A 12,500-nucleotide genomic window follows, 5' to 3' on the forward strand; every position below is an offset into this window, starting at 1 on the left:
AATCAAGAGAAGTTCAGACTCTGACTGACAAATTCAGAACTGCTTTTGACATGATCCATCAACAACAGCGATTCCTAGAGTCATTAGATGCTAAGGAAAGACAACAGAGTCTCATCATAACAGGCCCACCAGAGGACAGAGATGATCTTGGTGCAACTGACGATGAGAAAGTAATGAATGTGATGAACGCGGTAAGCCCTACCGAAGCAGTTGATCGAACCGGATGGATTGTGAGGCGACTGGCACAACAGAATGAAAGGAAAATGACACCGATTCACGTCACTGTTGGCGACCAAAATCAAAGAGACAGGATACTTCATGCAGCCATAAATTTACAGAACGCTGGAGCACAGATGTCGCGAGTGTACATTAAAAAGCACGTCCACCTTGCAATCAGGAGAGAAACTGCTCGTCTGCAGAAGAGGGAGCGAGAAGAGCGAGAGAAAGCTGAGAATGCCGGAGTAAATATCACTTACGATTGGAAGAACCGCGTGCTGCCAAGAGATGGCGTCATTATCGACAGCTTCACTCCTCGTTTTTTTTTGTGTGTGCAAGCAGAGAGGTGAAGCTTTGTTGGTGGAATATTGCTGGTCTCAAAGACAAGTTACAAGAGCCAAGTATACTGAAGTTTATTCTGGACTTTGACATCGTCTGGATTCTTGAAGCCACAAAATATTACAACGTACAAGTACCGGGATTTAGTGTGTGCCGAAATGTGTCAAGAAGTGGACGCAATAGAGGAGTGGTGATGCTTGGCCAGGATGCACTGATGCACAGTGTGAAGCAAGTTGACGTGGATGCTGAGGACCAGATATGCCACGGTGGTTTTGTGATGCATTCCAGAACTGAAGTTAGGAGGCGTATATGTACCTCCAGATGCCTCCCCTTATTGTCATGGTGCTCAGTGCGGAGTACAGACGCAGCACACTGTGGATGCCGGCACCACTGTCGTCATGGGCGATTTCAACGCAACTGTAAGGAGGCAGGACACAGGCAGGTAAACACACAAACATACATACATACTCGTACATACACAGCTGCCACTTCAAAATAACATAACATTACTAAGAATATATTTGGCAACAATGTACAGTATTCATGCCATCGCCTTCCCCACTATTACTACTACTACTACTACTACTACTACAATAAGTGTTAGTACAAATATTATGAACATACATGCATACACACTTATAGAGGAGGAGGAGGAGGAGGGAGAGAGAGAGAGAGAGAGAGAGAGAGAGAGAGAGAGAGAGAGAGAGAGAGAGAGAGAGAGAGAGAGAGAGAGAGAGAGAGAGAGAGATGTTAGTAGCCCAATAATAATAATAATAATAATAATAATAATAATAATAATAATAATGGTAATATTTCATATATATATATATATATATATATATATATATATATATATATATATATATATATATATATATATATATATATATATATATATATATATATATCAATTTTTGCTACACCCTGTAAGTAATATTAATCCTATTATTATTATTATTATTATTATTATTATTATTATTATTATTATTATTATTATTATTATTATTATTATTGATGTTATTATCATTACTTTTATGATGATGATGATTATTATTATTATTATTATTATTAGTAGTAGTAGTAGTAGTAGTAGTGTTGCCACCACTGTGTTGTCATGTATGTGTGCACACTGTCTCTAGCCTCTGTGGCGACTATGTGTCGGTGGGCGTAGCTTGGTATCGGAAACGACGATTTTCTTTCTCGATAATCATCACTCACAACATCCTTGTGCAAGTGGGTTATCAAAGTTAGTCTGGCGTGTTGCAGTTTATTTAGAAAATATAAATTGTCTTACAGCTCAACAACAGTGCACTTCTTTACTACTCAATCACACGACAAAGGTTATAAGCAAAGTTATTAAGACTCTTGCGTCTTGATCAGAGTCTAAGTCTTTGAGTAACTCAAGTCAGAGCGACACGGGTTGTGCGTCTGTACTATCTTGGTGAGTGGCTGCTACTCCTGCTAAAAGTGACTTGAGGATTGTCCGAGAGGTGTCGAGGCATACGTCATAGATTTCCATAGCCAATAATATCAAGCAAAATGAATGACGTTTTAATCTCCACCCAATGGGAGGTAAGCCTTTAACAAGCTGAATGGGCATAAAACAAACCGGCTGTTTATAGTTAAGCTTGGCTGTTATCAATTCAACGTCCTGTTCACCTCTTGCACAATTCTTCTAATACTAGCGTTAGATTCTCTAACGCGTCTCTAATTTCCTTCTAATTCTACTCTTATATCTATTCTTTTCTTCATGCAAAGTAGTGCCTATTACAGGGCTCGGCAGCTACCGTTTGTCGTCCCGACAAAATTGTTATGCAATAAATTCTATTTACAGTATTTCATGCTTGCTGTTCTTTACATACATATTCTATTTACAATATTACATGCTTGCTGTTCTTTACATACCTATTACAGGGTTACGGCTCGGAAATGTGTTTCATTTCGATGGATGAATTCTTGATTTTCTTGTACATAAGTATCATTGATATTGTGCTCAATGTGACTATCAAGACAAATGGAAGTACATATATTATATACCACATAGTACCTGTGTGTGTTTTTGACACTTGCTTTACAAGTCTTTTCTTGTTAATCTTTCTGATTTTCAAAGGAGGAGCTCTGTCTGGGAATTTCATAGTAATGTCCTGTAAAACATTTTCTCTATTAAGTACAATAGTCTTTTTCGTATTTGCTACTGTTGTGAGTGTGGGGCTATGAAGTTCACATTGATCTGGTACACGATATAAGCCTTCTATTGATGCTATCTGAGGTTGAAATCCTGGGCATATGACTGATACAGTTGTCTTGTTTGGAAAATATAAGTAGTGAGATTCCTGGATAGTTTCATGACGTGTTATGGGAGTTTCTTCCTTAAAATGACAATTACGTACAATGGATATATTTTTCACCAAGGATGCGGCACATGAGTGACTCAATGCTTCATTGAAAGTAAAATAAGTAGCTGAGCAAATGTACAGGTCTACGTTAGTTTTCTTACAGTGCAATAGATCATCATTTACTATAACACTTTCTTTCAAACCATTTATGGATAGGATGTAATTTGTTGGAGATGTTATATCAGTATCAACTGTTATAATGGAACTATTAAATTTCATTGGGAAAGGAATCAGATTATACATGTGATATTTCAATTCTGATGAAAATGGTATGTCAATGAGTACTCCAGTATCATTTATGAATGAATTAAGAATGGGATAATATAGAGCAATATTATTTGAATCAAAGAAAGGTTGAAAATTTCACTCATATTTTGCTTGTTGAGTTATGTTTAGAAGTTGTGATATTGAAAATAATGTGTATGTAACATGTCCAGCATTAGCCGTAACTAAGTCTTGAATTAACTGTTCCATTTCAGCATTTAGTTCATTTATCTTAATGTGCAACTGATCCAAGACCATGAAAATTTCCAGGGATTCCTTCAATTTAGAGTTCTCTGTGCTTAAGGTTTCTATGCTATTAATCATCTCATCTATGGTAAGTTGTATATCTTCTGTTTCTTCTTGTAAGACATCGATTCTGGACACTGAGTTTTGTAGATTATTTACATTTGAGCGAAGTTCTGCATACAAACCAATATTTGTTACTCCAAGACCTACTAACGATCCGATCGCTATTGCGATACCTACTCCTCTTTTGCTTTTGCTATGTAGGAAGTTATTTTCTATTTTGGTGACCTTCGTCTGCATAGCATCTAATTTCTTCTCTAATCTCACATTGGATATCTCACTAATTATCAATTTGTCTTTTACCATCTGTAACCCATTATTGATATGTCTGACATTTTCTCTTACAACATTTATATTGTCAAATTTCAATAGTACTCTTACTGATTGGTTCACAATGATCATGTCGCCGATTTTCCTTACTAAAGCTCCGGGCCTCACAGGGTCCCAGGCTGTTGCTAGAACTACTATAGCTGAGAACATGCATGCCACTTGTTTCATCTTTACCTGTAAAAAGAATAACAATCTATGTTCAACTCATTTAATATTTCTTCAACATACTCATAAAATTCAGATTCTAATGAGAGTTCATTGGTGCAAATTAATGGCAAAACTTGTTTTCTATGACTTCTTAATTTCTTCCTGTAATCATGGCTTTCGTCGTCTGCTGCGTGGTGACTTGTTTCTGTCTGTGCACTATCAGTTCCTGTTTCTACATTGTTTGTGTCTGTTTCTGTCTTGTCTGTTACTATGCTATTTGTTTCATCACTATCTATGACTGCATAATCACCAAATTCATTCATGTTTGTCTGTTTGAGCTCATCTGCATGGCGTACACTGATATCACCAGTTTCCAAATTTCGTATTATGAATTTATTTCCACTATCTGGTGCAATGACTTTATACGGACCCTTGAACTTGGGCGAAAGTTTGTTGCTATGTCCTATTGGCGTGTGTAGTTTGACCATGACTATATTTCCTGGCTGTATTTTTATTTCTCGTGCCCTTTTATGTTGTTGTTTTGTTAAGTATTGTGAGTATTGATTCATGTGATTTCTGATACGTTGGTAAATTTCCTTGAATTTATTGATTCTAGTTAGTATGAAATCATCATAGTTATAGACATGACGCGGTGCTGACTCTAGAAGTGAGTACGGTAAATTCTTATCCTCTCCAAAAAGAATATAATGTGGCGTTTCACCTGTGGCTGAATTGATTTGTGTGTTCAAAGCACATGTGACGTGTGGGATCCATGTGTCCCACGTAATGCTGTGTGGATTTATCAATGTACGTAGACAAGTGATGACTTTTCTATTAAGTCTTTCCACGACTCCGTTACTTTCCGGTTTGTAGGCGTGTACATTTATTTTCTTTATGTTGAAAATGCGACATATTTCTACTAGAATAGCGTTATTAAATTCAGGACCATTGTCAGTGATGATAGTTTTTTGGGGTTGTGTATGGACATATTACTTTTTCAAATATAGTTGTAGCGATTGTCTCTGCTTTCTTGTTCTGTATTGGCTGTAAAATGCAAAATCTGGAGAAGTAATCGATGATTACTAGTAAATATTTAAATCCATTTTCAGATAGGGGCAACTCCAAGGTATCAAGGTGAATTCTATCCCACGGTTTCTCAGGAATTGGGTAATTCAACATTGGTGCTGGTGTGCGTGTGTGTCCTTTTGTTTCTGCGCAAACGTTACAATTATCTATATGATTGTAGATTTGTTTTCTCATGTCTGTCCAATAGTATTTCAGTTGTGCTTGTCTATAAGCCTTTTCTTTTCCTGGGTGAGAACTAGTTGCACAATCATGAATGAAGTGCAAGACATTTGGTACCAACTCTTTGGGTATAACTAACTGTTTCACTTTTCCACGTGATACTCCTTTGCATGTTATTTCGGTATTGCGGTATAGCAATCCACTATGTAATTGGAATTCCGATAGTTTATATTTCTTTTGTAGTATCTGTGCTTCTCTGTCTGTATTACCTTCAAGGTGCTCTATTATTTGCTTCAAAGTGTCATCTTTTCTTTGTTCTGAGTATACAAGTTCATTGTCTAATGTGGTTAGTTCTTGGATACTGCATACTACACTATTTACTTCTCTGTGTGAGACTATGTTTCGTGATAGAGCATCGGCTGCTGTATTTTTCTTTCCTGGTATGTATTCAAAGTTTATTTCATAATTCTGCAGTGTCACAAACCAACGTGCTAAGCGTCATCTTAAATTCTTGTGTTTAAACAGATTCTGAATTGCGGTGTGGTCTGTCCACACTCTAATCTTGTAACCCAATATGATATCTCTGAAGTGTTCTAGACAATATATCACTGCTAAAGTCTCGCGTTCTGTGATGCTATAATTCTTTTCTGCAGCTGTACAAAGTCTGGAAGCATATGCAATTGGGTGTGGATTACCATTTCTTTCCTGCAATAGTATTCCTCCTAACCCTATGTCAGAGGCATCTGTGCACAAGATGAACTCTTTTGTGTAATCTGGGAAAATCAATACTGGCGAACTTGTGAGCTTGTTTTTCAGTGTTTCAAATGCTTTGGTTTGGGAAGGACCCCAAGAGAATGTAGTATTCTTTTTCAGGAGTGAACTCAATGGTTGTGCTATGTCAGCGTAATTCTTGATAAATTTTCTATAATATCCTGTTAGTCCTAAGAAACTTCTTACTTTTTCAACTGAGGTTGGTTGAGGAAATTGTTTTACGACGTCTACCTTTGACTGTACTGTCCTCAGACCTTGACTGTCTATTTGATGACCTAAGTAAGTTACTTCCTCTTGTAGAAAGCGACATTTTTCCAACTTGATCTTTAATCCTGCTGATACGAGTCTGGTGAAGACTTGGTTTAGTTTGTGGAAGTGTTCTTCTTCTGTTTGTGAAACTATTAAAATGTCATCAAGGAAAACACTAGCAGTCTTCCCAATCAAACCTTGTAGGACATTGTTCATTAATCTCATGTAAGTAAGTGGGCTGTTCGATAATCCGAATGGCATTCTACGAAATTGATAATGTCCTGTTGGTGTAGAAAATGCTGTTAATGGACGTGAAGCTTCATCGAGCTCTATTTTCCAAAATGCAGATTTTATGTCAATTGTGCTAAATAACTTATTTGAAGTGCCTAGACTTCGAAGAACATCAGAAATAACTGGAAGCGGAAGTCTGTCTGGAATTGTTTTCTTGTTGAGTTCCCTGTAATCAATCACTGGTCTCATGGTACCGTCCGGTTTGGGCACAAGTATTAGTGGAAAATTCCACTCACTGTCACTAGGTTCTATGACATCTTGTGACAACATATCTTCAATCAATTTATCAACAGTGGCAAGTTTAGAATGCGGTAGTCTATATGCGGGAACGTAAATAGGCTGTGTTCCTGGCTGGAGTTTGATTTTGTGCTGCAATAGAGTTGTTTTACCCAAGGCTTCTCCTGGCAAAGCAACTGCTGCTTTATGCAGGTGTAGTAAGTGTACTAGTTCTTTCTCAAGATCTGGACGACTAGTGGGAGCGAGGTGTTTCTTTATCTCTTTCTCACTCTGTGAGGATTCTTGTAGCGAAAACACTTGTGCTATTTGTTCATCTTTATCAGAGCTAAGGTCTTGATTATTGATTATTTCTATAGCTTTACTGACTTGGAAACGTCCTAACTCTGTTCCTTTCTTAATAGTTACGTCTGTGTGAAGCGTGTTGATGACAAATACTTCAGATTTACCCCTGTTTGTATGGTAAAGACCACTTTCTAAATTTATTCCACGAATACGTGACGACTCGCTTAAGGCAATCGCTGTCACATGGTCACTTATTCCTTTTAGACTAACCTTTACCTTGCAAATAGACTGAGCCTGCAACAGCGTGCACTCTGTTACAGAACCTGAAACAATTTTCAAGGCTTCGGTTGGTGCATGTTGTTTGTTCTTTTGGGTTATCAGTGGGGAATTTGTCTTTTCATGACGTTCCGTAGGAATGCAATTCTCGTCAAGTACTGGTGATGAATTGTTTAAGTACCGCTCTGCCACGTTATTATCTGAGGGAACTGTGTTTACTTCTGTCTTAGGTTGTTGACTAACTGGTGCCAGGACATCTTGGCTGCGGGTGTTAACGAATGGTAGAAACTTGTAAGATATTTTAACTCCTCCCTTCGCAGGGAAGATAGTTATGTCTTCATCTCGCATTGTGTCATATCCAATGAGTAAGTTTCCTGGGAACGCTTGCTGTTCTACCACAACAGCTGTTAATTCAAACATGTAATAGTTCCCAAAAGTTACAGTTATCTGTGTTTCTCCTAAAGGTGTGAGTTTGTTTCCGGTAACTCCATGAATGTTGAATGTGGTTGGCTCAATAATGACCAAACCAGGTTTCGCTTTTCTTAGAAAATCTAGACTGATTAAGTTTATACGTGCTCCTGTGTCTAGAAACATGTGACTGGGTTCATCAAACACTCGTCCGGCTATGAGCGGACCTCCGGAGTTGTCATTTACTCGTATATAGATAACTTCCTTTACTTCCTGGCTTTTATCTAAGTTGGAGTACCATGGCTGTGCTTTGGATTCTTTTATTTCCTGGTTTTGATATGAAATGTGGCGAGTTGACCTTCTGTTGGCTACTGATGAAGTGACTAAGTTGTACTGTTTTTTTCTTTTTGGCCATTGCGAAAATCCTGACTTCTAGCACGACAGTCTGCTGTCCTGTGCCCAATTCTGTGATGATAAGTACACCAAGGAGGATTTCTACATACTGATTCTTTGTGACCTTTATACTGACAGTTGGAACAGGTGATATTAGCGTAGCAGTCCCTTGCAGAGTGTCCAAATTTGTGGCAATTGTAACATTCAATTGTTTGTCTTTGTCTAGAAGGACTCCTACCATTATAAGGTGTTGTGGTTCTAGATTGTGATCGTCCTTGCCTTTGTGTGGTTGGTGTGCGTGAGTCTGAGCTAGCAGCTAACACATATGTACTGCAAGTAGGATCTATTTCTGCATAGCCTTTGAGTAGGCAATCTACCTCACCTAACTGTATGTTTGGTTTGATGTCTTTATAGAGTCTTTCCTGTACTACACCCTTGTTTGATTTGACAATTTGTGCTAGCATCATAACGAGAGCCATGTTTTTCAAGGAAATTTGTTTGGGTTCATTTTTCACAGACCAATCTGAGTTTTCAAAGATTGCTTCGATGTCTCTTGCTTGTGTATCCAACCTTGAAATGAATGCTGTTTGTGTCTCGTTTTGTTCTGGAGCTATTTTCAGAAACTTGACCATGGCGCGTATTGGATCTCTATCGCTTTTTGTTGTGAAATGCTTTTTAAAAGCTTTGATGTACTCATCAAATGTTTTGATGTTGTCTAAATGTGAATATACTATGACGTGACGAGCTGTGCCCTTAACAGCGTCAATGTGTTCTTTGAAACATTCTATTTTTAAGTTATCCTCAACAATACCTTTGTTTTTGATCAAAGTTTCTATTCTTTTGACATACTGATTTAAATCAATAGTATCAGGTTCTCCACTGAATTTGGGGATATCAGCAACAGTGGTGATGATTGAATGTTTTACTACGTTAGCGTTTGTCATGGTGGAGTTTCTACTTTCACGTAAAGCTCGTAAACTGCGAGTAAAGATAGGACTAGTTCGACTTGAAACTTGACTAGGTAGTGGCATACATGTGTACAATTTACATACCTTGTCCTATGATGATGGGTAGTGTGTGTGATAATGTTGGGAGACGCTCTACAATAAGGCAGTTATACTCAATGTTTCTTCGTGCTCAGTCATTCCTCAGGCATACACAAACTGTTGGTGCACTGGGTATTAGATAAAGTATTACATGAATATAATTACATTAATGATTGACAGGTTGAATACTGTTACCAAAGTATAGACAAGTGAGTAGCGATGTCCTCTTGAGCGGCGGCTGCTAGTGGCGGCGTGCTGTGGCTGATGGCTGTGTGCAGCGGCTGCTGGTGGCGGCGTGCTGTGGCTGATGGCTGTGTGCGGCGGCTGCTGGGGCGGCGCTGATCCTGCTCTCGTCTCTGGCTGTGGTTTCCTCTTCTAAGTCTCTTCTTAGTATTTAGATATTGGTCTCGTTGTTTGGTGGTATTAATTGAGAGTTACTCTTGAGTTTGATCGTGTGAGTAGTGGCTCGGGAGTGTGATGAGGTGTGGCGCGGTGCTGCGCGGTGCGGGACTTGTGCACACTTGTGGGGTTGACCTTGACTCACTGTATTGGCTGGGGAAGCGTTATTGCTGTTGTTTCCGTTGCTGCTGTTTGTTTTTAATGTTTGTAAACTCTTCTTACTCTTCGGAGGTTGTTTAGGCTTCAGAATCCCAATAAGCTGAACACCACTGTGTTGCCACCACTGTGTTGTCATGTATGTGTGCACACTGTCTCTAGCCTCTGTGGCGACTATGTGTCGGTGGGCGTAGCTTGGTATCGGAAACGACGATTTTCTTTCTCGATAATCATCACTCACAACATCCTTGTGCAAGTGGGTTATCAAAGTTAGTCTGGCGTGTTGCAGTTTATTTAGAAAATATAAATTGTCTTACAGCTCAACAACAGTGCACTTCTTTACTACTCAATCACACGACAAAGGTTATAAGCAAAGTTATTAAGACTCTTGCGTCTTGATCAGAGTCTAAGTCTTTGAGTAACTCAAGTCAGAGCGACACGGGTTGTGCGTCTGTACTATCTTGGTGAGTGGCTGCTACTCCTGCTAAAAGTGACTTGAGGATTGTCCGAGAGGTGTCGAGGCATACGTCATAGATTTCCATAGCCAATAATATCAAGCAAAATGAATGACGTTTTAATCTCCACCCAATGGGAGGTAAGCCTTTAACAAGCTGAATGGGCATAAAACAAACCGGCTGTTTATAGTTAAGCTTGGCTGTTATCAATTCAACGTCCTGTTCACCTCTTGCACAATTCTTCTAATACTAGCGTTAGATTCTCTAACGCGTCTCTAATTTCCTTCTAATTCTACTCTTATATCTATTCTTTTCTTCATGCAAAGTAGTGCCTATTACAGTAGTAGTAGTAGTAGTAGTAGTAGTAGTAGTAGTAGTAGTAGTAGTAGTAGCAGTAGCAGCAGTAGTAGTAGTAGTAGTGGTAGTAGTAGTAGTAGTAGTAGCAGTAGTAGTAGTAGTAGTAGTAGTATCATAATTATTGTCATTATTATTACTTTTATGAGTAATAGTAGTAGTAGTAAACAAACTTACACACACACACACACACACACACACACACACACACACACACACACACACGCGAGAGAGCCTGGAGAAGATCAGGTCACACAGGCTCAGGTCAGGTCTCTCACCACTGACTGTTTCATAAAGCCACAGTGATGGTTTGCAAGGTTCTCAAAAGTGTTTCTCCTGTCACTAATGCAGAAATGTTGTTAATCTGTCACTACAACCTTAAAAAAAATAAAAAACCCTTACAACTTCAACTAGAACCTTTTAAAAGAGTGTTTCTCCTGTCAATAATGCAGAAATGTTGTTAATCTGTCACTACAACCTTAAAAAAATAAAAATAAAAAAAAACTTTACTAGAGTCTTTTAAAAATGTTTTTCCTGTCAGTAATGCAGATGTTGTTAATCTGTCACCTCAACCCTGAAAACACCCTTAAAAACCTTACATCTTCGACTAGAGCTTTTTTAAAAGAGTGTTTCTCCTGTCAGTAATGCAGAAATATTGTTAATCTGTTACTGGAACCTTAAAAACATCCTTAAAAACCTGCATCATTTCAACTAGAGCCTTTTAAAAGAGTGTTTCTCCTGTTGTTAATCTATCACTAGAGCCTTAAGAACACCCTTAAAAACCCTTACAACTTCAACTAGAGCCTTTTAAAAGAGCATTCCTCCTATTTCTCCTTCAAGTTCACCTACAGTCCCTCCTCCCCCTATCTCTCTCTCTCTCTCTCTCTCTCTCTCTCTCTCTCTCTCTCTCTCTCTCTCTCTCTCTCTCTCTCTCTCTCTCTCTCTCTCTCTCTCTCTCTCTCTCTCTCCACACAGTCCACAGCGACATGCTGGATTGGTTGACAAGCCTGCAGTAGCTGTCAACCAGGTCTGCTAAGCTCTCTGCTCCGCCAATGGAGGGGCAGGTGATGGTGATGGTGAGGGCTTCTGTAGTACCTGCTACCTGCAACATAAGCCTGGGGTAGTGGTGGTGGTGGTGGTGGTGGTGGCGGTGATTAGAGGAGAAGAAAGAGGAAGGATTTGATGAGGACGGTAATTGTAGTAGTAGTAGCAGCAGTAGTAATAGTAGTGAGAGACCCCACCCACACCTCTCTCGCTTCTTCTCATCTCTCTCTCCCTCCCGGTCCTTTTCCCATTTAAATCCGTCACCTACCCACTTCCCCCCCCCCCATCTCTCTCTCTCTCTCTCTCTCTCTCTCTCTCTCTCTCTCTCTCTCTCTCTCTCTCTCTCTCTCTCTCTCTCTCTCTCTCTCTCTCTCTCTTTCACCGTCACTCACTATCGTCATCACTCTCACCTTAAACTGCACCAGAGCCTTCCTGTGTTGCTCGCAGCTGCTCTGTAAGGTCTCCACGCTCTAAATCTGCTCAAAGTTTGCCATGTGTTGTGCTTGGAGTAGTAGTAGTAGTAGTAGTAGTAGTAGTAGTAGTAGTAGTAGTAGTAGTAGGGTTAGTAGTAGTAGTAGTAGTAGTAGGGTTAGTAGTAGTAGTAGTAGTAGTAGTAGCAGTAGTAGTAGTAGTAGTAGTAGTAGTAGTAGTAGTAGTAGTAGTGAAAGTAGTAGTAGTAGTGGTACTTACGGCAGAGGCAGAATCTGTCCAGTAGGAAATACCAACACTTGGGCCGACAAGCAGAGTGACAGGAATAGACCAACCACACTGAAAATAGTAGTAGTAGTAGTAGTAGTAGTAGTAGTAAGTATCGACAGTACTACAAGACTCACATACAAACACTTCAGTAACACTTAACACTTACGCCGAGTGCACAGCGGAAGTTTTCGATGTCA

The 12,500-nt window shown here is 39.2% G+C and overlaps 1 protein-coding gene and 2 long non-coding RNA genes across 5 annotated transcripts in view; 1 reads left to right on the top strand and 2 right to left on the bottom strand.

Moving 5' to 3' along the window:
• LOC135113783 (uncharacterized) overlaps positions 1 to 12,500 on the top strand; it is a 112,878-nt gene that overhangs the window by 45,182 nt on the left and 55,196 nt on the right. The window lies entirely within an intron of this gene.
• LOC135113777 (uncharacterized) lies at positions 615 to 10,601 on the bottom strand. Of its 2 annotated transcripts, none has more exons than XR_010274987.1 (2): positions 9,203 to 10,601; positions 615 to 972 (listed from the first exon to the last, which is right to left on the bottom strand). It is a non-coding gene; the product is annotated as an uncharacterized LOC135113777 (long non-coding RNA). The 2 variants fall into 2 exon arrangements; XR_010274986.1 differs by lacking the exon at positions 615 to 972 and adding an exon at positions 1,809 to 4,025.
• LOC135113778 (uncharacterized) overlaps positions 11,501 to 12,500 on the bottom strand; it is a 1,294-nt gene continuing 294 nt past the window's right edge. The window contains exons 1-3 of the long non-coding RNA XR_010274988.1: positions 12,470 to 12,500; positions 12,295 to 12,372; positions 11,501 to 11,662 (exon numbers count right to left, since the gene is read on the bottom strand). The exon at positions 12,470 to 12,500 is cut by the window's right edge and continues 294 nt beyond it. This is a non-coding gene — a long non-coding RNA (uncharacterized LOC135113778). The remainder of the gene's footprint in view (positions 11,663 to 12,294; positions 12,373 to 12,469) is intronic.

Source organism: Scylla paramamosain, chromosome 26, assembly GCF_035594125.1.
Source record: "Scylla paramamosain isolate STU-SP2022 chromosome 26, ASM3559412v1, whole genome shotgun sequence".
In the NCBI taxonomy this organism is placed as follows: domain Eukaryota; kingdom Metazoa; phylum Arthropoda; class Malacostraca; order Decapoda; family Portunidae; genus Scylla; species Scylla paramamosain.